Raw genomic sequence first — 23,297 nt, 5'->3', positions numbered from 1 at the left:
AGCCGCAATTCAATGCTCACTGTGCTTGCTGACAAGTGGTTGAAAATAAGTGGAGTTTAAAAAAGGAGTTGTTGGTGATTCTGTGGGTTTGGAGTGACTGATATATTGTTGTTTTTGTGCAATTGTGTGGTGTGCATTGCTGCAGTGCATAGATAGCTAGTGCCATAGTTACTTAGTTAAACAGGTCCAAAACGTTTTTTTTTTTCTCTGGTCTGCTCTGCACCTGGGGGTGGGGTTAATTGATTTCAGGTGCTTAAATCAAGGCTCAGCACTCACTGTGTGTGCTTGCTCACTGTGCTTGCTGACAAGTGGTTGAAAATAAGTGGAGTTTAAAAAAGGAGTTGTTGGTGATTCTGTGGGTTTGGAGTGACTGATATATTGTTGTTTTTGTGCAATTGTGTGGTGTGCATTGCTGCAGTGCATAGATAGCTAGTGCCATAGTTACTTAGTTAAACAGGTCCAAACAGTTTTTTTTTTCTCTGGTCTGCTCTGCACCTGGGGGTGGGGTTAATTGATTTCAGGTGCTTAAATCAAGGCTCAGCACTCACTGTGTGTGCTTGCTCACTGTGCTTGCTGACAAGTGGTTGAAAATAAGTGGAGTTTAAAAAAGGAGTTGTTGGTGATTCTGTGGGTTTGGAGTGACTGATATATTGTTGTTTTTGTGCAATTGTGTGGTGTGCATTGCTGCAGTGCATAGATAGCTAGTGCCATAGTTACTTAGTTAAACAGGTCCAAACAGTTTTTTTTTTCTCTGGTCTGCTCTGCACCTGGGGGTGGGGTTAATTGATTTCAGGTGCTTAAATCAAGGCTCAGCACTCACTGTGTGTGCTTGCTCACTGTGCTTGCTGACAAGTGGTTGAAAATAAGTGGAGTTTAAAAAAGGAGTTGAAAGAAGGAGTTGAAAGAAGGAGTTACAAGTTCTGGTAAGTGCTAATCTCTTTCTTTTTCACTGTTTTTGTTGCACTGAGGATGATGGCTAGCGAGATGGAAGGATTCATTCAGTGCGCAGTCTGCCACATGTACGCACAACTGGAGCAGGTGTTCCAGGGTGAGTACCGCTGTGACAGATGTGAGCATGTTGCCCATCTAGAAGCTCGAGTTAGAGATCTGGAGAAGCATATTGCAACACTGAGGGAACTTGGCCACCTTGAGAGGGAACTTCGGCTCACTGAGCAGGAAGTTAGTGGGTTAGAGATGGAGGGTGGTGATATAGATCAGGAGGCCCAAGTAAGTAGCTGGGTTAATGTAGTTAGAGGGACCAGTAAGGGATCCAAGAAAAGGAAGGCCACTTCTCCTACTATATGCCCAAGCAAAATTGCCAAGTTAGGTGATGATGCAAGGGCATCCGTGTCAGAAATGGCAGCTCTAGTGGAACCTGTTCTCCCTAACAGCCGGGGGAACAGTCCAAATAGTAGTGGGCGGGATGGTATTGTAGGTCGGCCTAGACAGCTAGTGGTTGTAGGGGATTCTATAATCAGGAAGACGAATAGAATAATTTGTCGCCAAGACCGCCTCAACCGAATGGTTTGCTGTCTCCCTGGTGCCAGGGTTCGGCATGTGGTGGAAAGGGTGGATAAATTACTTGGGGGGGCTGGGGATGACCCAGCTGTCGTGGTCCATGTGGGAACCAATGACAGGATACAAGGTAGGTGGAGGTCTATTAAAAATAATTTTAGAGAACTAGGTGCTAAGTTGAAGGGGAGGACCTCCAAGGTGGTATTCTCTGGAATACTGCCTGTGCCATGCACATCGCAGGAAAGACAGCGGGAGCTTAGGGAGTTAAATGCATGGCTTAAGTCATGGTGTAGAGGAGAAGGGTTTGGGTTTTTAGAGCACTGGGCTGACTTTTCATTGGGGTACAATCTGTTTTCCACAGATAATTTGCACCTTAATGGAAGGGGGTCCGCTGTGCTGGGGGAGAGAATCCTAGAAGGGGTGGAGGGGTTTTTAAACTAGGGATGTGGAGAGAGGACAATGTAGTATGTAATGTAGTGGCAGATAGGTTAGAGAGGGGACAGAACATTGAGGAGGGAGGAGAAGGGTCCTGTGGGGGGAGGATAAGAGCAGTGCATAGGGAGATCCATATGTTGCGGATGAACAGTGAGGATGATTGTAGCCACAGCACAGTAATAAATCCCATTTCTTATAATGAAGTGGTTAAACTCGATGGTAATATAAAGTGTATGGTTACTAATGCCAGAAGTCTAGCCAGCAAGATGGGGGAGCTGGAGGCCTTGGTTCTGGAGGAGTCCATTGATGTGGTTGGTGTGACTGAGACATGGCTGGACTCCTCACATGACTGGGCTGTCAATATTCAGGGATTTACGTTGTTCAGAAGGGACCGGGTGGGCAGAAGGGGAGGAGGAGTATGTCTGTATGTCAGAAATGATATTAAAGTGAGTGTAAAAGATGTAATAGTGGGAGATGACTGTGATGATGTGGAAGCATTATGGGTAGAACTACAGAAGGAGGTAAAGAGTGAAAAAATTATTCTTGGTGTAATCTATAGACCCCCCAACATTACTGAGGGTATAGATGGTCAGCTGAATAGACAAATAGAGCGGGCTGCCCGGGAGGGGACAGTAGTGGTAATGGGGGACCTCAACTACCCAGATATAGATTGGGGTCACGGTTCAGCTAAAACCACAAAGGGGAGGGAATTTCTTAACCTCCTGCAGGATAATTTTCTGGGCCAGTTTGTGGAGGAGCCAACTAGAAGTGATGCCTTGTTGGATCTGGTTATTTCTAACAACGCTGAGCTGATTGGGGATGTCACTGTCCATGAACACCTGGGGAATAGTGACCACAATATAGTGACTTTTAGCTTAAAGTGTAGAAAAGAAAAACATGTTGGGAGGGCAAAAACTCTTAATTTTAAAAGGGACAATTTTCCTGGGTTAAGGGCAGAACTTCAGGGCATAGACTGGGAGCGGCTGCTGTCACATACGGATACAGCTAATAAATGGGAAATATTCAAATCCACATTAAATAACTGTACTGCCAAATATATTCCTATGGGTAACAAATATAAACGGTTAAAATCCAATCCCACATGGCTTACAACCGAGGTTAGAAGGGCTATAAATGAGAAAAAAGGGGCATTCAAAAAATATAAATCAGAGGGGTCAGCTGTAGCATTTAAACATTACAAAGAAGTCAACAAAACCTGTAAAAATGTAATAAAGGCAGCAAAAATTCACAATGAAAGGCAGGTAGCTATAGAAAGCAAAAGAAACCCCAAAAAATTCTTCAAATATATTAATGCAAAAAAACCAAGGTCAGAGCATGTAGGACCCCTAAATAATGGCGACAGGGAATTAATAACTGGGGATCAGGAGAAAGCTGAGTTACTTAATGGGTTCTTCAGTTCTGTATATACAAAAGAGGATGGAGCTGTGGTGGGTGGGGCCAGTACTGAGGTGGGTGGGGCCAGTGCTGCTAACACATGTAATGTACTGAACTGGTTTACTATAGATATGGTCCAAGATAAATTAAACAAACTCAATGTAACCAAAGCTCCAGGGCCTGATGGACTGCACCCCAGAGTTCTTAGGGAACTCAGTTCTGTAATTTCACTACCCTTGTATGAAATATTCCGTGATTCTTTGCTGACTGGTATTGTGCCGAGGGACTGGCGTAAGGCAAATGTAGTGCCGATTTTCAAAAAGGGCTCTCGAACTTCCCCAGGTAACTATAGACCCGTAAGCTTAACGTCCATTGTGGGGAAACTATTTGAGGGGCTTATAAGGGACTACATCCAGGAATATGTAGTGGCTAATAATATTATAAGTGATAACCAGCATGGTTTTACTAAGGACAGAAGCTGTCAAACCAACCTAATATGTTTCTATGAAGAGGTAAGTAGAAGCCTGGATGGCGGCGTGGCTGTGGATATAGTGTACCTGGATTTTGCAAAAGCGTTTGACACAGTTCCTCATGGACGTCTGATGGGTAAGTTAAAGTCTATCGGTTTGGAAAATTTAATGTGTAACTGGATTGAAAACTGGCTTAATAATCGTACCCAGAGAGTGGTGGTCAATGATTCCTACTCCGAATGGTCCCCGGTAATAAGTGGTGTACCCCAAGGGTCAGTACTGGGCCCTCTTCTGTTTAACTTGTTTATTAATGATATTGAGAATGGAATTAACAGCAATGTTTCTATCTTTGCAGATGACACCAAGCTTTGTAGTACAGTACAGTCTATGGAGGATGTGCAGAGGTTACAGGATGACTTAGACACACTGAGTGTTTGGGCGTCCACTTGGCAAATGAGGTTCAATGTGGATAAATGTAAAGTTATGCACCTGGGTACTAATAACCCACATGCATCATATGTCCTGGGGGGAGTTACTCTGGGAGAGTCGCTGATGGAGAAGGATCTGGGTATACTTGTAGATAATAGACTACAGAACAGCACACAATGTCAGTCAGCTGCTTCTAAGGCCAGTAGGATATTGTCATGCATTAAAACATGCATGGACTCTCGGGACAGGGATATATTATTACCGCTCTATAAAGCCTTGGTGCGGCCTCATCTGGAGTATGCCGTCTAGTTTTGGAACCCGATTCATAAAAAGGATGTTCTAGAGCTGGAGAGGGTACAAAGACGGGCAACTAAACTAATAAGGGGAATGGAGCATCTTAGTTATGAGGAGAGATTAACAGAATTAAATTTGTTTAGTCTGGAGAAGAGACGTTTAAGGGGAGATATGATTAACTTATTTAAATATATAAATGGCCCCTACAAGAAATATGGGGAAAAGATGTTCCAGGTAAAACCCCCTCAAAGGACAAGAGGGCATTGCCTCCGCCTGGAGAAAAAAAGGTTCAATCTCCGGAGGCGACAAGCCTTCTTTACCATGAGAACTGTGAATCTGTGGAACAGTCTACCACAGGATCTGGTCACAGCAAAAACAGTAGAGGGCTTCAAAACAGGGCTAGACAAGTTCTTAGACCAAAATAATATAGATGCATATGTATAGAACATATCACCCCTCCCCCTTCCCTGTATCCATCCCCTCCTTGGTTGAACTTGATGGACATGTGTCTTTTTTCAACCGTATTAACTATGTAACTATGTAACTAACTATAATAGCGGCCGCAGAAAACTCACATGTCAGGTTTTTTTGTGGCCGCTAGCAATCCCGGCTGGAGTCTATACTATGTGTATACACTCCGGCCATGATACCATTCATTGGAATACAACGTATGTTGTGTATAAATCACGGCTTTTTTGCATATTGCAACAACAGCCATGATTTATCTACAACTCACATTGTGTGAACATGGCCTCAGGTTGTAATTTATATGCATACATGAGGGACATCTCTAGTTCTGGTCATTATATAAATTATACTGTATATAGTAATGCCCACCGTTTCCCCCTTTGTTGCTAGTGGATGGATAGCTTTAGTTGTATCTCCCATACACTACACACAAAAAAAGGAGCTGATATGTCTTCTTTAGCAGCACTTTAAAAATAGAACCTGCTTGTTATGATGAGATCATCACTAATTAGAAACAAAATACACGTAAAATCAATTATTTTACCCTTAAATGTAAGTGTATGTTCTGCAAGCTAAAAAAAAAGAAAGCACAAAGAACTTAGCAAATACTGTCAGTATAACATTACTTATGATTTATTCCTCAAAAAAAAAAAAAACTAGAACAGGCTGTAAGTCAGAAGCTGCATAATAGAATACTAAACAATGCAAATTTCTCAACAAAGATATCATTTAGAGATGAAATAGAGGGTAACATGACTTAGATAATCTACTCTTTTTCGTTTTTACAGTTGGCAAGAAATGTTTTGTTTCTTTCCGTTTTCATTGGTAAAAAGGAATCAGTGTCAAAAACTGATGTCAAAAGTGCACAAAAAGGCACAGCAGGGTTTATGAGTGGATATACCTATTAACATGTATATTTCTGATGTATTATTTATAGCATATATTGATGTGGGTTTTTTTTTGGTAATAGGAGAATTGTTATTTATAGAATGATTATATTATTCAGTTGCTACAGGCTATGGGGGGGGGGGGGGGGGGGGGGTACAGAAGTTTGATCCCTCAGCGATCTTTCACTTGTCTCCTGACCTGTCGATAGGGAAAAAGTTAATTTTGCTCAGACAAGTCGGGTGTGTAATATTTTATTACTTTATTATACTCTTTTAATTTCCTCCAATGTACTTTTTTTTTTCTTCTTGCAGAAAGCTTTTAATGTGGTCCCTTGGAGGGCAACTGACAACATCTTCCTTTAGTAATACAAGTGTTTCTTGCCATTCAAACCATATAAAATCCTTCTTGAATGTATTTTGCATATGCATAAGTAAAATTCATAAGTAATACAGCTCTTTAGTCTCCATTGTCCTCAAAAATATAAAAAAAAAATCTAGCAAACGGGTCTAGTGGGGGCAATATCACTATAATATATACAAAATGTTATTTGGTAAAAACATCTGTGTGTATGCAATTATTTATCAGTATGTTCCCAGTTTATTCCAGCATGACCCATATAATCACTGTTTTAAGAGAAGTACTGTAGATGGTTGTGCTCATCTCCCTCCCTCTAAATCCATATGGTAGCATTTTTCAAGCAAATTTTGTCAGACTGGCTATCTCTAAGAGCAGAGGAAAAGGCTCTCTATAAATAAGTAATCCTGGATGAACTACGTGGTATGGAAAATATTCAGTGCATATAATATAAAATTAAAAACAACCAAATTTGATTTAGCTTATTATTCTTCAGTTACTTTTACATTTACTTTTATACATTTCAGTGTTTTTTACATTGTACATTTATTTGTATATTTTTCAGAATGTATAACCCCTATACAACCTAGGATTACAGGTGAGCCCTGGCCACCTGTCACTAGACGACCCTGGACGTACCCGTACGTCCTGAGAGTCATTGGTGCTATGAAGGGCACTCCAGAGCGGAGCGCGCTTCATAAAAAATAAACGGTGGACAACCCTTTTAACCCTTTGAGGACCCAGCCCAAAATGACCCAGTGGACCTTGTCAATTTTCCTTTTTGCGCTTTTGTTTTTTTCCTCCTCCCCTTCTAAGAGCTCTAGCACTTTCATTTTTCTATCTACAGAGCCATGTAAGTGCTTGTTTTTTTCCAGGAGTATGTGTACTTTTTAATGGTGTATTTAATTCTACCATAACATGTATAACAGAACCCCCAAATTATTTATGAAAATATAAATTGGTGAAATTGTTAAAAAAAAGAATGCAATATTGTAACTTTTGGGGAGGGGTTTCCTGTGTCTATGTAATGCACTATACGGTAAAAGTGACATGATACCATTATTCTGTAGGTCAGTCTAAACACAACCATATGCAGGTTTACACAGATTCTTTTATGTTACGGTATATATATATTTTTTTTATAAAAGCCTTTTTTTTTTTTGCAATTATTAATAACAGTTTTAGTTTTTTACCTACAGGGCTGTATAGGGTGTCATTTTATGCGTCATGACCTCTAGTTTTTATTAATATCCTATTTGTGTAGATCGGACATTTCGATCAGTTTTTATAAAAAATTTTATACATATAATGTTACAAAATGGCATAGCATTGATCAGTGTTATAGGCGCTCTGCTGATTGAGCCTGCCTGTGGCAGATTCAATTAGCAGAGCGCCTATTGGACCACATGGAGGAAGGTAAGAGACCACTGGTGGTCTACAAAAGTGATCAGGACCCCCGCAGTCACACTGCGGGAGCCTGATCAGTAAGTCATAGGAGCTGCTCCAGTCACACTTAAAAGACACGATTGTGGCTTTATTGCGCCCTTTAAGGGGTTAATGACAGGCTGCAGCACAATCGCTGACTGCAACTGGCCCCCATCTACTATGAAGCGCACTCTGCTCTGGAGCGCTCTTCATAGCTCCTTAGATACCCAGGACGTACAGTTACGTCCAGGGTCGTCTGGTGACAGACACCCATGACGTAACCTTACGTCCAGGGTCGTCAAGTGGTTAAGGCTATATTCCCACAACGTACTAAAGATCAAAAGCAAAGGCCGTTGTTGTAAAATGTTCATATTGTTGTTAAATTTAAACCCTATGACAGAGCATTTTGCATTTGACAGCACTGCATAAATACAGCCATAGGCTAGTTTCACATAAGCCTACTCCATTTCTACTCCTAATGGCCTGGCGCAATCATAGGTTTGAATTGATCCAAAATAAAAGCATAATAGGCCCCTATGATGCTGATAGATGGGGTCATTACTTCTGAGGTCTGGCTATGACATTGACCCGTAATAAGGGAACAGGAATGTCTCTGTATTTTGCTTGTGTGTAAACTGCCTTACAATACAACATACTTTACTCCTGCAAGTTAGGGCCAATGAAAAGGGAAACCTGTGGAAGTACTGTATATAGATGCTATTAAACCCTAAGAGAAGGCCAATCTAATGTTCCATGTCCCTACTGTACATACCCCTTCAGTTCTTTCCATTACTTGAAATCTAATGGTTCTCATTTTTCACCAGTGGGACATTAACCTCCTCTAAATTTCAGAATATGGTAACCCTTGAAGCTGTAATACATCCTTGAAACATACAGTACATCTACTAGTAGTTTTAATTGATTTCCATTTCTAATGTATAGTTCAGTCAGGTTTCATAGCCATAAACTTAAAATAAACCTTTCTCCCTAAGGAGTATGTATCTTGGAAGGTTATTCTTATCTTATCATCAGGAATGGCAATTTCCTTACTGAAGAAGAATGTAAAGACAATTGCACACATCTGTGTGAAATTCCTACCAATCGTCTTATAATGAAAAGACATCAAAACTGCAAAGGCCATAAAACTGGTCAGCAGAACCACACAACTACGTAAGGACTGGTTGTACAGTTTTTTTTTTTTTTTTTTTTCTTCTTTGAATATGGTGACTATCATTTTTCATAAGGATAATTGTATTTTAAAACTTCTCTGTTAAAAGCCACGTTCACACAACATACAATTTGATTAAACAATGGTCGTTGGCCGTTGTTGCAGGTTTGCAACAGTCATTATTTAATCACCGTGGCCGATTAATTTACTTACTATGTAATCCCGACAGCACTGACATGTCAGTTTTGTGTGGCCGCTATTCATTAAATGTAAATGTAAAGTACTGCTCCAGCAGTACTGTACATTGTCTGCTATGGGTAATTAGAATGTGGGCACACCCAAATGCATACGAGTACACTGGTCTTAAATTAGGCCCCATCCCCTTTTCCTTTGCCAGATTCACTAAGAGGTGCATGCCTCCTAGTGGACCTGGCTTGCCCTGCACCCGACTCTGCGCCCTATGCAAACAGATCTACACCTGCTTCCACACCTCCTCCTTGCTGCGCCATCCCCTCCCTTGCTGCCCATTAGGTCAGGGGGGCATATGGCATGGGTGAATCTGTGCCCTCTCCCTGGTGTACGCCAGGGGTGCAACAGTGATAAATGTCCCCCATGAAGTCTAAATACAGGAAGTGCTGTGTTTTCTAAAAAAAAAAATAATAATAATAATAAACATAAATTACAAACTTTCTTTACATCACGTCTACTGTTGATTTAGGTTTTGAAAGTTATAACGACAGTGACACTTTAAGATTTTGGGCACATGTGGGAGCAAAGAGTGACATGAGTTTTTGTCCAGTCAACAAACTATTTTCTGTTGTCTATGTCCAACATTTTTCATGACAAAATCCTTTACATATTTTATTTTTAAGTACAGCACATAAGGCACAGGACCTTATTGGTGCCATCTTTTAGAAATGTCTCTGCACTGTCATAACTATTCTAAAAATATTGGTGTTTTACTCCATAAATTTAATGCTGATCTCTGTACAACTTTCCAATTTCCTCTATTGACAATTTAAAGCTCCAAAACTTTATGTTTTATTTTATTTTTTTACAGTGCATTAGGGATCACTAAGCTAAGTCAGTACATGGGTAAATATAAGAGAAAAGTATTTCTATTGTACATTGTTGAGGATAAGTCTTCTCCAGAACACCAAGTTACATGGAATTCATAAGAACATTTCAGTAACATTCAGTATTTGCTTGCAGACTTCTTTACTCCCTTTGTATCCTTTACAGGAGAAAAAATTAGAAGTGAAATATGTAAAAAAAAATAAAAATAAAATAACCTTTAAAAAAATCATCTGGGCAAAACAATATGTTTTAGGCTCATTATATTATTCATTTTTTGGTTGTGTGCGACAGGACATAATGACTTACTTAAAATAAACTGTAAAAAATGGCAGCCAACCTTTTGTGGGGCCTCTCGAGCCTTATAGTTTAAACTCCATGTTTGAAGGCTATATTTTTCACAGTCTGGTTTCAGCCTTATTCCTGGACTTGTAAAATGTGCTGCTTCATTTTTAGTACAGATTACAGTTATTCTATACTTTCAAAATAATTTCTTACAATTTCAGAAAATGTTAGTTATCTTCCAACGATTTTCTATAGCCACCTGTCTCATAAATGATCTGAAAAGGTTTCCACCACCAATTTGGTCTTTGTGTTCCATGCATCTTTGTGAAGTCAAATCAAAATCAAGTGAACGGAGGGACAAGAACGTCAGAGAAAGTCTACGATTAAAAGAGAGAGCATCAATCACTTGGGACCTGCTCTGAGGGTAGCGACCTGGGAGTTTGCCACAGCAAAGCCCATCCTGATTTTTCGGCAGGCTCTAGTGGAAACCGGGGGTTCCTTAGACTCAGCTCCTTGGGGAACATACGTCGGCACTTTTTCTTTGTCACTGTTCTTTCTCTGTTTGTAACTATTAAAGTCAATGGACTTTCCAATTATGCCACACCCAAAGTAACGAAACTAGAATAATTAACAGTCGTTGGCCAGACCGCTAAATGACGTCCAGTATTTTAGACTCAAAATAATGGATGTAATTTTAAACAGAGCTGAAACGTTGTGTGAACACAGCCTTACAATTTTTTTGAGTAGTTTTTTTTTGTATTCCTTTTACCTGCATTGGGAGAGTTCTGTTTAACGTTAAGCAGTAAAGGCTGTAAAATGTGATATTAGCAAAAGCTTGCGCTGTTCTTTTCTGCATTTAATATACTGTACATTTGCTGCCAAAATCTAGAATGACTCATAATCATGAACTTCTGATGACTGCAATTATTTCAGGCTTTTCTTACTCAGTTTAGAGGTATAGTAAGAGAGTAGTCAACTGTTCATTGCCCATTTACAATTATGATCTATGCAGCTACAGCACTATGTTAAATAATGTTAATGGCTGGTGTACCCCTTCAATAGGAGTGCGGTAAAGACTGAGTGGGAGTAGGAGTAAAATAATGATTTAAAGGGCTTATCCAGTGCTACAAAAACATGGCCACTTTTGCCCCACTCTTGTCTCCAGGTTCAGGTGTTGTTTGCAATTAAGCTCCATTTACTTGAATGGGACTGAGTTTTAAACCCCAGCCAATCTGGAGACAAGAGCGGTGCAAAAGTGTCCATGGTTTTTGTAGCACTGGATAACCCCTTTAAGCAGTGTGTGTGAGTGTGGTCCCAGGGAAAATGGAAGAAGGGACAAGCATAGTCTGAGCTAGCAAGGCATGCTCAGTTACTCAGCTTTTGTGTGTGTCTGTTACATATAAACGGTTGTCACCTTTCACGTGTACCCCTGTCTGTGTAAATAAGAAGGACACTGATGAGAAATTATCTGTTCAGAACAAGAAGTCTCAGCTTTGCTTTAGACCTAGTGGCCATAGTGAAAACTACAATTTATCAGAATGATTTATTTAAAAAAATGCGAAAGAAAAATAATCAAAAATTCTTAAAGTTTGGCCCAGGTTTATGACCTATTTTAACTGTGTAAAACAGAAACTGGATTTAAATGCCCACAGCATCCAACTGCAGTTTGTCTTTCAGTAGGCTGAGCTATGATCGATTGATGTAGGTAGTTTATAGCAGTATCTATTGTACAGCTTGATATTTTTGGGCCAATGTGTTTAACATAAAAACTTGATTTAAAAGGTAATTTTCTGATGACACATCCCCTTTAAACAGGTTTATCAAGCATTAACAAAAACACGGCTACTTTTTTGTAAAAACAGCACCACCCCAGTCCTCAGGTGGTGTGTGGTTTTACAAATCAGTTCAATCCATTTCAAAAGATTGCTAATAAACCGCACCTGCACTGAGGATTAGAGTGGTGTTATTCCTGGAAGAAAGCGTCTGTTTTCCAGGCCTAGAAAATTCCTTTAAGTATTGAAACATGGCAGTCAATGGAATGAATGACGTCCAAAACTAACAGTGTATAAAAAGACAGACGTTGTCTGCCCAGATGTTAAAAAAAGATCATTGCATTTATTTTCAGATGTCTTTTGCAGTTGTATTTTTTATTTTTTTCAGACACCATTTTTCTTTTTTCACTCTCCTTTCACCGTTTTTACTATTAAATGACTTTCAATTAAAGCCCAAAGGCCAATTAGTTGCCTAAACTAGAATAATGTACCAACAGCCGTCATTACACTAACAGACGGCCAATAAGCAAAATGAAGGATAACATTTTGAACTCAAAATGATGGACATCCTTTATTTCTTTTCAAAAACGGACAAGAAAAAACATAGTGGGAACATAGCCCATAAGTGTACAAATCTGGAGCAAGTTCGAGCATTCTCACAGAAACTTGAAATGTCACACAAATGTCACACCTTGTTTTCCTCTTCTTCCCCACAGTGCTAGGCTTCCTCTTTAACCTAGTTACAGCTTTTATGTGTGTTATAGATTGTAGTGCTTACAATATTCATATAATTCATATTTTAACATTTAAATATTCCATTTCATAGGGAAGAGAATTGACCACATTAGATTTGCCATGAAACATAATAGATTCTGTATCATTTCTGGTGAAAGCAATTAAAAGCTGCTTTAGGAATGACTAGCAGAAAATATAAAACCTGTCATATGTAAATTAGCCCAGAGACTATATAGAAGTCTTTCTTTTCCTGTTAATTAACAGTGTGAGTGGCTTTTGCTGTTGCATTTTGTTAGGAAAATATGTGTATAGCAGGCCTGCCTCAGATGTGCACAGCTTGTTATCAGGAGCCCCATGTTACTTGTCTGGTTATTAGAGTATTCCTAGGTTCTACATTTTAAAACATATTAAAAAAATACAATAATTTACAGTGTTTGTTCATAATGGTTTCTATAGAAGTATGTTCAAACAAGAAGGGGGAAAGGAGGATATGAAATGCGAAGAGCATTTGTACAAGATAATTAATTGCAATATTTAACCTTGTATAGTCAGTACAGACCTAAGGGTTTATTTGACATTTAAAGATGAATAATTATTTGTAAAAATATGATAAAAATAAAATAAAAATATAATAAAAATAAAATTAAAATATTTGTGGAAACAACAATAGTTCAAAAACTATTTACATTTTACGTCTAGTATTTCCTACTTTTTATATGACTAAGGGAATTAAAGGGAATCTATCATCAATTTATGTTACCAGTACCCAATATCAGGTTTCTAGCGGCCACTGGATTTCTCTGTATACCCATGCTAGGAGATTTCTTTTAATCAACTGGTGGGGTGGGCAGAAGCTGAGACCATCTGATAACTTGTGGTTCAGACAGCATGAAAGTGATGATAGGTATCCGTTGATGGACCCCTCATCTTTCTATTGGCTGTCCAAAAGGTGAAAGATCATTTATCATTAGTATAATAGAGATGCCTGTGCATACAATAAAATCCAGCTACGTCATATGCATACATATCAGGTATCACTAGAAATAATTAGATAGGGGTACTAGGATGGTTGAAAAGTTGAGTTTATGCTGAAGATTTAGCTTTAAGATCTTATGACATGTCAATGAGATTTCAAACAATATCAACAATGAGGCGTGGGGGGGGGGGGGGGTCTGTGCCCCATCGTTCAGACTCAAACTGCTAAAAAATTGGGCAAGTTGCTTATTTAAGCATTATGAGATAGATTTATTAAACTGGTGTAAAGTAGAATTGGCTCAGCTGTTCCTAGCAACCAATCAGATTCCACCTTTCTTTCTTCACTGATTCTTTGGAAAATGAATCGTGGTATCTGATTGGTTGCTAGGGGCAACTGGGCCAATTCTTCTTTACACCAGTTTGATAAATCTTCCCATATGGCTTTTTGTCTTCTGGGTGAATATTGTTAGATACTCACGTCTATACAGTAATTGGAATCTAAATATTTCTAGGTTAGAAGATTACAGGTTTCAGTGATTATTCAACTACTGTATTCTCTTCAAAGTAGAAAGTTGTTGGGGTTACAGGGGAGAGACGGTGACATGTCAGAAGAATATAAACCTTACATAAAAATATTATTTATCAAAATTATCATGATTTAATTTGTTTTGTTGGAAGCAAGATTAATATATGACCCCTACATGTACAGCACACAGTGTTCTTCTTAATAGAAATGGTGTGATAGCAGCTTTCATAATTGATAATAATTGAGTCAAGGTGTTTGCAGATCAAAAGTAACTCATGCTTTGAAGAATAATGAGAACATCGTTTTTCTGGCTTGTTTTGTAAAACATAAGCATAGGGAATTTAGATTGTATAAAGATTTTTTATTATTTCTTCTTTTGATTTTTTTTATAGTTTGATGTTTGGGTAGATACTTCACTCTCAATTAAATGTATATATCACACTCATATTTCAAAAGTAGCAGCAGCATGGAAGACAACATAGACTAATGCTAAGCAGTGCACACTGTGATTTTATTTTTTGGGTGGGGCAAAATTCATTAATGACCTATCTTCAGGATAGGTCATCAATATTGAACACCCAGCACCCCCACCCCATTGACCATTTGCAGTGCCACCATACAGAGTAAACAGAGCATGGAGCAGACAGCTCCATATGTTGGGTAGTTACAGAGGTAAGTTACTGCAACTCAGGTCCCATTGAAGTGAACAAGAGCTGAGCTGCAGTAACAAAAGTTTAGGCCTAATTTACCATATGGTATATTTTTCCTTACCTTTCCAGTAAAACACCAGTCGTTCTGTGACCCTGTGACCCGGCCACTTCACAGAACAGCCGGTGTCAGTGAAGTTCATCCTGACCAGTACTGCAGTAACACATACTTCAGCACATTCGGGTGCACCCGCATCCCAATTCACCATAGCACACAATGGAAAGTGCGGTCAAAGCAGCACTTTCCATTGTATGAACTGACAGTTCTGTGCGGACGCTATTTGATGACATGTCAGTTTTTTCTGCGGCTGCTAGGAATCCCGACGGGAGTGTATACTATGAGGGAGATTTATCAAACATGGTGTAAAGTGAAACTGGCTCAGTTGCCCCTAGCAACCAATTAGATTCCATCTTTCATTCCTCACAGACTTTTTGGAAAATGAAAAGTATAATCTGATTGGTTGCTAGGGGTAACTGATCCAGTCTCACTTTACACCATGTTTGATAAATCTCCCCCTATGTGTTTACACTCCAGAAGGGATTTCCTCTGACTTGAATGCAACATACATTTTCTATTAATCACAGCCGGTGTTGCCATTTGCAACAATGGCCGTTACTAATAGAAAATATACATTGTGTGAACATAGCCTAAAAAATATACTGATGATTATGAGGCAAAAATCAGAGGTAGCCTAACATATTTTACTTTATAGTGTGATTATGGTGGATTACATCTATTTTATGGGAGTACGGACAAGTAGAGAAAGGAGCGCTGCACCTCACACCTATGGCTGACTCTAATGCCTCTCTGCTACATTTAAAAACCAACGCCAGGATGTTGGTATATATTTTGATCAAACCATATTGCCCCATGTACCACGTGCAGGTTCCCTGGTTCACATGAGTAAACCCCGCCAACCCCGCAAAGTGAGCACAAACAGGGAAGGGAGGCCATAGAATGGCCCTGCAACTCAACTGTCACAGGACCAATCCCCAAGGGCCCCCCAAAACCCAGCAGCACTACCGGCAGAGAAAGGTCACCAAGCAACACAAGTGTGAACATGGTCTTATCATTTACCATTGCTCCTGCAGGTAGAATAGGAAAAATATGAGATACTAGTCATGTGTGCACAGGTGCCTCCTGCTGATTGGGGCACATGGGTCTTACAGGAGGAGCGCTAACACTCAGAAAATAGGCTTGTGTATATTTTATGGGAGTAGTGTACAACCTGGCTTTCCAATGGACATTCTGCATGAAATGCACCAAAATAAGTGATACTGTATCAATTATTCAAGAATACTTAAAATATGCACCTAAAAAATATGTACCACAGCTGTGAACTACTGTGTGAACTACTGTATGGTGCATATTCCCATTTAAAACAGATGTGTCTTCCACAGAATACACTAGTAATAGGACCATGAGCTCAATTTGTTTTTAGGCAACCCTGTGGAAAAATGTATTTGTCTGTAGTGGGAACATACATTTAGAAGGATACTATGGGTATTTAGAGAGTAGTAATGTTAAATGTAGTATTAGTTATTATTTCAAATCCATACATTCTTCAGGTGTGACATATCTATGGCTGGAGTCTAAGGCACCAATAGAACATTACTTATGGAATACTAAAGTGCACCAGTAATAACAAATACAATGGATTTCCAGCCCATGTGTCCATTTATTCAATTTCTTTATATTTTAGGCCATACAGAAACTTTTGTATAAACTATATGGAGCCATAGTACTAGTGTCACTGTATCATTGGATATGGATTTTTTTTCAGATAACAGTAGAGCGGATTTATGTCCTTAAAATTCATTGAAAGCCCTCCATGTATCTGCTTTCTGGAAAGATTACACTAATATATGCATTATATTCTTACAAGAAGTCTTCCCAGACACTGAACAACCAAACAGTTTGACTCTGCAAGTGTAATTCTCTGGGCTTTAGTGTGTGAGATTAGCTTATTACATTTCCCCATAGGGTACACCATCTTTTATATCTGCATTAGTGAACAAGCCCTTATTCTAAAAGACAATATTGGTCTTTTCTTACCTTGTATAGTCTGAGCTGTCACTGACAGCAATTTAACTTGGAAGTGTCAGTCTGTGCCTCACTCTGTGCTCAATGTATAATATATGTGTCCCTTACCGGCTGCTGTTTTATTAAGGATATTTCAGCACAAGATGTGGTTATGGGCATTTGTGGGCTGAACAATTGGCCTCATTTTAGGAATTTAATACAAAAAAAGTTTTACTTTCTGACTTTCCTCTCTGTTATACTTAACCCCTTAATACTGCACATGTTTTGGCCCATTTCTACTCATGCTAAATAGGTATACCTCTATATTTTGTATGCTATTAAAGTATTTATTATTATTCATGACATATGGAACTTTATTTTTTTTATATTTTTAGGCACATTGTTTTTGAGGTATTTTAGAATTATTATGTTCTTAAGAAGTGAAAACAATCAATCAATTCCTTAAGTTTAAACAAAGCCAGGTACTGCATTTTTGCTGTTCAATGTACCTATACGTAAAAAAAAATTGCAAAAATGAATGGCAAAAACTAATACTGCTACATATGTTAAAATGTGTCTTTTAAAGGGGTACTTCTTCTGCCAGGAGCACTGTTAGGGGCACTGCCCTGCCCCACAGCATCATTAATGGAGCGGGTGGGCTAGACGATGCTGTGGGGGTGAGGCAGTGCTCCTAACAGTGCTCCATTACTCCATTTTATTATTTTTTGCATGTATTTTAGGTTGTCATGACCGTTCCTAATTAAGAAAAAAAGGGCTCATTCTTCTCCATCCTGGAAAATGTTAAAAAACATTAAAGCCATGCAAATGAATGTCTATTCATTTAATGGGGGGGGGGGGGGAGGTGTTGTTTTTTTTTTTTTATATTTTTCTTATAATGAGTAAACATACCAATATATACCTAAAAGTCTAACATTTTTCTCCTAAATCATCTAAAATCACTACATTGTGAATTGACTTTCCCACATTTCCATGGATGATGAAGGAGTTAAATAGTAGTAGTAGTTAACCTGGGAGACCTGGGGTGAAATGAACATTACTCACCTCTTTGATCCCTCACCTGTTTGATCCCCGCCACTTGAATGTTCACTTGATCCCGCTGACTTCTACTTCCTGGTTGACTTTTAACAGGCAGGAAATACCCTAACTGGCTCAGGTGGGTCACCGCTGCAACCAGTGATTGGTGGAGTGGGCATTTCCTTCCCTTTGAGTCAGGACTAGGAAATGAAGATCAGTGGGGAGCTTCAGAATGGCAGCATTTACTTTTTTCACCCAGACTGCCCTTTTTTAAAATTAATAAATTTCATTAGCATATTTAACCTTAGGCTTGCATGCTGGAAGGCTTTTTTGTTTTTCATAGGATGTTAAAAGCAAAATATGGCTATGTTCCCACTATGTGGGAATTTGTCATTATCTAGCGAGGAAAGGCGGCCGTCTATTGATAATGACAGCCGCAAATAATGATCATGATTATTTACGGATGTCAATATTATTGAATGACCACCTTTTCCTGCTATGAAGTAGGAATATAGTGTAAGGTTATGTTCATATTACATTTAACAGCACCGGTTGCATAGCAACGGACGCTGTTATACTGATAGCCGCCGGGCTGCGTTCAGCATGTTTCTGCAGCCAATACCGCTGTATCGGCTGCAGGAACGTTCTTATTATTTTACAATAGACTTGCGGGCAACATCGGGTGTGCCTGCAAATCAAATAACCATTCACTTTAATGCAAAGTGCACCCACCGCCACACATTAAATTGTGTGAACAGCTATTATTTACGAATGCTGTACATTATTTTAAAATTTTAAAATATATTTTAAGCATATATTTTTTTAAATAACGATGTATGAACACAGTGGGCAGCATTGCATTGACTTCAATGCAATGTCACCACTGCAGTAAAGAACAGACACTGATTCCATTGCAACAAATATGGCTAAAGTCATGGCCACATGTTTTGTCAACCTGTTTTTTTTTTTTTTTTAATGGCCATCATTTTGCAGCCAGATAATGGCTGTTATTTAGCCTCAATATGGTGGCCGGACCAAAAAAAACCTGTTATTATACTGCCAAAAAAGACATTGGCCCAGATTGTAAAATTTAGACTGGTGCAAACTGTCCACAGCAACCAATCACAGCTCAGCTTTCAGCTCTAGTAAAATGAGCTGCGATTGGTTGCTATGGGCAGTTTGTACTGGTCTAAATTTTACACCCTTTGATAAATCACCCCCATTGTGTAGTCGTGGCCAAAAAATGTGCTATTAGTCTGTGTAAAAAAAATTTTTTCAGTGTACACACTGTAAAAACATTTTTTTACAGTGTGTGCATGCACAGTTGTTTATTTTAGTAAACTTTAATGTAGCACATAATTATATAAGGAAATCGCCTTATTTTTCTTCTTTATGGTTGTATTGTGCTTTGTTTGCTTATTGTGTGTATATTGTGTCAAAGCTAAAATATATAATTAGGGGGGAAAAATAAACATGAATAAAGATTCAATGGTTTCGATATGTATTACTATGCATTACCGCCATGACTTTGCGGCCCATATAACAATGGATAGGAATGCAAACACTTGGATGAGACAGACAAAGAAACCTCTCAGACGCCAGCATTATACTTCCACTATGTAGACTGTCAATTGTCATGGCCATCACTTTTTCTATCATTTTTTATCTTTCATGCGGCTCAGGTGGATAACATATTGTAACATGCAGCAGTAATGAGGGAAAATATCATCCGCACTATTGTTTACGGAATCTTTTTCCCCCCCTTTTTACACTAAAGAAAATGGCAGCATCAATGGAACAAAAGCACTTTGTTCTTCTCCAATGCTGTCTTTTTGCAACAGTTTCATGAATGTGCGGCATTCTGTGAGCTCTTTTGTTGTCAGCCACAAACTTTTGTACTTTCCAGCTGCCATTGAGTAAAGAACTGCTTATCCATAAAATATGTCTGTAAACCCTGATTAAACTGTGTCTTTGTTAAAATGGCTTTTCTGATTTGAAACAAATCTCTTCTATTTTAAACAGGGCAATCCTAGATCAAGCTGTTATGCTTCTCTCACAAATATACATAAAATCCCTGATTCCTATCTTTGTTTGCATATCAGATTTCTTTTTATTCATTGCTGTTATTTTGATCTGTATTTTTGCCCGGAAATATAAAGAGAAAAGCCATTTATTTTTAAACATGAACTGTAAAGTGAGATTATGTAGGTTCTAAGGCTATCTGAGAAAGGAAGCATGTATATAAGAGTATGTTCAGTATATTAATATATAGATATACATAAAATCTAATGAGGATGTGGCCAAGGGAAATATTCTACTAATGCTTTATGCACAAGACAGAATTTACAGGATAACATGGAGGCAGCTCTGCAGTTTAGCCACGCAATGCACCATTGGGTACCATACACAATGTATGGAGCTATTCCACACCAGTAACAATGCACATATACAGTATGTGTACACAGATGCCATCTGTTGGAACATTCCTTTCAGGTGCATACAGAATCAATCATAAAATAAAGAGCAAAGAGAGTCATGGTAAGGACCTATTTAGAGATGAGCGAACCGGGTTCGGGTTCGAGTCCATCCGAACCCAAACATTCGGTATTTGATTAGCGGTGGATGCTGAACTTGGATAAAGCTCTAAGGTTGTCTGGAAAACAGGGATACAGCCAATGACTATATCCATGATTTCCACATAGCCTTAGGGCTTTATCCAAGTTCAGCAGCCACCACTAATCAAATGCCGAAAGTTCGGGTTCCGATCGACTCGAGCATGCTCGAGGTTCGCTCATCTCTATTCTTATTGTAGCCCCTTTAAATGTACATTTTAACCATATTTTATGTATTATAGAGAACTTATTTGGTTATGGGGGGTAAGGCTGACATATATTAATAATTAAGGAGGTACTAAACAAGATAGGAAAAACAGGCTGATAGGTGGGGGCCCTCAGCAATCACAAGAGTGGGAGTTCTGCACTGGACTAGGTTCACAAGTCCCATAGAGAATTAATGGAGTTCTGGCCATGCCGCTGTGATGTGCTCTGTTTATTCAGGGTGACAATTTTCTCATCTTACCATGATCACTTGTGGCCCACAAAAGTTTGATCTATCACATAGATATAACAAAAGTTTTTATTGGCCTGGTGACAGTGCTGAGACCCCCTACCCCTACCGCTCTATCTCAAAGCAGAAGACAGCTTATTATTATTCTATTTTATGTCTAAGGTCCATGTCTTGCAGTAAGTCAGAAGTATATAGCTGAATGTTCTATTTAGAGATCAGGTCTGTGGCATTGACAGATTTCAACTTTTGCTATGTCTGTGTGGCATGTTAAATTTTTTTTTATAAGTGATAGTAAGGCTTTAAAGGGGTTGCCCGTTGAAAATCTTTTTCTTTCAAATCAACTGTTGTCAGAAAGTTATATAGATTTGTAATTTACTTCTATTAAAAAATCTTGTCTTCCCATACTTATCAGCTGCTGTATGTCCTGCAGAAAATGTTTTATTTTCAGTCTGACACATTGCTCTCTGCTGACATCTCTGGCCGAGACAGGAACTGTCCAGAGCAGGAGAGGTTTTCTATGGGGATTCATAGAAAACAGAGTCAGACTTCCTGTCTCGGCCAGAGATGTCAGCAGAGAGCACTGTGTCAGACTGAAAATAAACCATTTCCTGCATGACATACAGCAGCTAATAAGTATGAGAACACTTGAGATTTTTTTTATAGAAGTAAATTACAAATCAATATAATGCTGCATTTACACTGAACGATTATCGTGCGAATTTGCACGAAAACGATCGAATTCAAGCGATAATTGTACGTGTAAACGCAGCGAACGATCAAGCGACGATCAAAAAATAGTTCATTTTGATTTTTGAACATGTTCACAAATCGTTGTTGGTCGTTCGCAAAAAATTCACAGATCGTTCCGTGTAAACAGTCGTTCACCAATTTAACCAAAGTGCGAGATAGACTTAAGCGATCACAAAACGATTTTTCCATACAATATAATATTCAGTCTAAATGCTGATCGTTCTAAAAAAAAAAATTGTTACTTCGAAATCGTTAATCGTATGATCGGGCGAATTATCGCTACGTGTAAACCCAGCATAACTTTCTGATATCAGTTGATTTGAAAGAAAAAGAACAACTCCTTTTAAGTGGGAATAATATAAATAATTGTCATCATTTATCATTTATCATTTCCTATTGTCCTATGTGTTGTTGTTTTTTTATCTTCATTACCATTTAATGCATCATCATTCATATTGCACTCTGAAGGAATGTCATTTTACTTGTATTTCTCCATTATATGTAATTTGGCTATGTTCATTTCTACTGCTGTGTTTTTGATTGTACTTTTTTATCATTTGATACTGAGGCTAGAAAGCGTTTGCGTAATATATTTTTCTTGATGTTACGTTTCTTTTTATATCCATGTTACGGTCCCTTCTCAGTGCCATGCTAATGATCGGTTCATTAGTTTTGGCATGTCCATGGCTCCACATGCACATGTTCAGCCCCATGCCTGCTAGGTGAAGAGAAGACATTATTAAGTAGTTTAACTCCAGCTGAGTGCAGGTGTTTTTTAATAACATTTAATAGTGCTAGAACTGTATCGTACAAATTCTGATGGTATAAAAATAGAAGATTTCATTATCGAGGATTAACCTTTTCCTACATGTAGATCTGCGGTGATGATTTTACAAGGATTTACAATTTCTCTAATCCTTTTTTGTAATAATTCCAACATTTCAGATCTGAATATTGAAGGTAGAATATGTGAGGTGTGAACTTGCGATTCTATTGCAGCTTGGTAACGTGTAAAACTAATCATATGCTTTCAAAGGTTGTCAGCAGAAGGCTTGCTCAGACAGCAGTTATTCCTAATAAACTCCCTATACACGTGTGTGTAATTCAGCTTAGTGTGGATATGTTGTCAATAGGGACAGGACATTCAGATGCTGCTAGACACCTCTCTTAGCAGTTATCTCCTTTGAGAATAAATGATCTGAAATGTTGAAGTGTCCCTGAAATAAACGTTAGGGGGGCATCTCATGCACATTAACCCCTTAGTGACCGCCGTGCTGCCTTTTCACGGCGGCCACTAATGGGCTTTATTCTTGGGCCTTTTAACGGCGTACGCATCGGAATGAATTGCCGCCCGTCGGCTGCGGCAGTGCGTGGGATCAGCTGTCAGTGTGGCAGCTGACCCCCTCCTGTAACTGCCTGGAGCGGAGGATTCTCCGCTCCGGACAGTTTAACCCATTAAATGCCGCTGTCAAAGCATGACAGCGGCATTTAACGGGTTCCGGTGTGTA

General features: G+C 38.8%; 1 long non-coding RNA gene across 2 annotated transcripts in view; it reads right to left on the bottom strand.

Annotated features, from left to right (window-relative positions):
• Positions 1-23,297, bottom strand: part of LOC138803003 (uncharacterized) — a 63,105-nt gene that overhangs the window by 31,471 nt on the left and 8,337 nt on the right. The window lies entirely within an intron of this gene.

Source organism: Dendropsophus ebraccatus, chromosome 10, assembly GCF_027789765.1.
Source record: "Dendropsophus ebraccatus isolate aDenEbr1 chromosome 10, aDenEbr1.pat, whole genome shotgun sequence".
Classification (NCBI taxonomy): domain Eukaryota; kingdom Metazoa; phylum Chordata; class Amphibia; order Anura; family Hylidae; genus Dendropsophus; species Dendropsophus ebraccatus.
The sequence above is the reverse complement of the archived record's forward strand: the minus strand, read 5'-3'. Positions and strand labels throughout refer to the sequence as shown.